General features: G+C 28.2%; 1 long non-coding RNA gene across 1 annotated transcript; it reads right to left on the bottom strand.

Moving 5' to 3' along the window:
- Window positions 1-931: 931 nt before the first annotated feature.
- On the bottom strand, window positions 932-1,776 carry LOC115233732. Its single transcript, XR_003883831.1, has 2 exons — window positions 1,668-1,776; window positions 932-1,586 (listed from the first exon to the last, which is right to left on the bottom strand). It is a non-coding gene; the product is annotated as an uncharacterized LOC115233732 (long non-coding RNA).
- Window positions 1,777-2,730: the final 954 nt, after the last annotated feature.

Genomic DNA, 2,730 nt, shown 5'->3' with positions numbered 1-2,730 from the left:
ATAATTATATTTATATTTATATTCTATATAATTATATAGAATAGAATATAATATAGTATAATAGTATATTATATAAAAGTTTGTGATTTGCCCATATTTATCACCAAATACTAAGCAAGTAACCTCCATCTGTCATTTGCAACGTAACCGCAATTATATTTATATTTATATTCTATATAATTATATAGAATAGAATATAATATTATGATATAGTATATTATATAAAAGTTTGTGATTTGCCCATATTTATCACCAAATACTAAGCAAGTAACCTCCATCTGTCATTTGCACAAGGGTAACGTAACCGCAATCAGTCATTTGCACAGAGCCTCGGGGCGACGCGTGGCGCCGGTCGTAGAGTCGCGGCCTGGTAATCGAGAGATTCCAGGTTCGATTCCGCTCGGGTCCCGTCCTTCCCACATGCCTCAAAAGAGGTTTTTCCACAAATTATCATATAAAACTCTATCGTTCCACTTCCCCATATGCCTCAGAAAGAGGTTTCACATTATCCTATAAATAATTTCTCCCAGAAACTTATACTCACTATATAACCTGTTGATGGCCAGAATTTGTTGATCCACCCTTGATCACAAGAGGCCAATAAATTGAAAGAAGAAGAAGAAGAAGCACAGAGCCTCCTAATCTTACTTGCCAGAAACCTCCTTTATTGCTCATCTCTGATTGTCGCAAATTGAACGTAAAATAAATAAATATTATAATATTCTTCTTTTATAAACATCGTCCCGGATTTAATCGTCTTTAATCAAGATGGACATCTCTTATAAAAATATCCATCTCATTATAAATAAAATATCCAACATCCATAGCTTTATTATATAATAATATATACAGATGTGTGCATATAGAGTATGTACAGATTTTAAATGATAATGATAATGATTAATAACTATTGCACCACATATATAATTACTCTTTTACTGTAAATAAAATTTATTGAACCACATAAAATATATTTGTACGTACAATACAAAGTATTTTATAAGAGAAATTTGAATCAGATCTTGAAAAATAAATGAGTTTTACACATTTTTTTTTACATATATGTGGAAATAACTGAAAGTACTGTTAGACAATAATAATGTATGTTATAAAGTATTTAAAACAACATATGTAACAACTACTTTTGCACTTTACATATATCGCAGTATAATTATGACTATTACATACCACATTACAAATTACAACGCAATGTATGACAATAAGAAGAAGTAAAGAAAAACTTACAAAAATAAAATCTCTAGAAAATTAACATTCCCTTAAACAAATAATTAAATCTTTTGTTTCAGCTTACAGTACAGGCTTCATAACTAGTACAACTCTGTATTAGAAAATTGTTGCTCGTGTTGCTTTGATAAATCCGTTTAAGGTATCTTCTTCTTGTTCGTTTTTTCAATGAATTTTTTATTGCAGTCTTGGCAAACTATACTCTAATATCACAGAAGCTAAACTTTGCCAGAATTAATGTAAAATGATGTAAATAGTTTCAAATGCTAGTTTTCCTTTGCATTTTTTATAATTATTTTCGGCGTTTAACTGATTTCGTTGAAATATTTGAGGTGTCAAAACTAAAAAAATCAATTTTAGCAATTATAAATAATAACAATTTTTTAAGTTATAATAAATGGCTCTATTTAATTGTGACTTACTTAATAGTAGATAATGGTTTTCGTTTCTGTTCTCGTATTGTTCCGGCTTGTTGTATGTCTACTTTTTGAACAATAACTTGGCATTGTTGATACTCCTTTTTAATATCTGAAAAATCGTGTTTATAAAAAAATTTGCGTGTACACACACACGCACGCACGCACACAACTTCAAACTTTAAAAATTCTTAATTTTATGTCTGCAATGATTTTTCGCCGAGTATCAACACCATTTTTAAAAAATGCAGGTTTGATTTCAAACTAACTCACAATCAGTCAAAAAACATCATAAGAAATTTTGAGATGAAGTATTTTGTATGCAAAATATTGTAGTTTATGGTACTTGTGTTAAGTTTTTCAAAAGAATTTTTTTTATCGAGCTGCAGAATGTCGAAAGTACAAGAGATAGACAAAAAAATAGAAATTGTATAAAGATTGTAAATTTAATAAAGAAAGATATATCTTGTGAAAAAGATATATTTCTTTATTAATATTTTCTTTATTATTTATTCCAAGAAAGATACTTGGCTGTAGACGAGTTACTCAAGAGTTACTCAACTCCGTATTAATAAAGAAAATTATATCTTTCGTAACTGTTTTCATTTTTCTGTCTATTCCCTGTACTTTCACTCTGCAGTTCCATAAAAAAATTTAACACAAGTACCATATAAATTACAACATATTGCCTACAAAACGTATTTTTTAAATTTTTTGGTCGAGTTACGCAATTTATAAATAATAACAATTTTTTAAGTTATAATAAATGGCTCTATTTAATTGTGACTTACTTAATAGTAGATAATGGTTTTCGTTTCTGTTCTCGTATTGTTCCGGCTTGTTGTATGTCTACTTTTTGAACAATAACTTGGCATTGTTGATACTCCTTTTTAATATCTGAAAAATCGTGTTTATAAAAAAATTTTATATAATATTATAAAATATATACAATATAAAAATATTGATAAAATATATCTACAGAGTGTCAGAAATGTTTCGGAATAGCTGGATATTTCGAAAAATATGTTTTTATTGCAGATTCTGATAACTGGTGTCAAGAGCTTTCCGA

This window comes from Formica exsecta, unplaced genomic scaffold (assembly GCF_003651465.1).
Source record: "Formica exsecta isolate Colony F162 unplaced genomic scaffold, ASM365146v1 scaffold1879, whole genome shotgun sequence".
Lineage (NCBI taxonomy): Eukaryota > Metazoa > Arthropoda > Insecta > Hymenoptera > Formicidae > Formica > Formica exsecta.
Note: the sequence above shows the minus strand (reverse complement) of the source record. Positions and strands in the feature narration are given on the sequence as shown.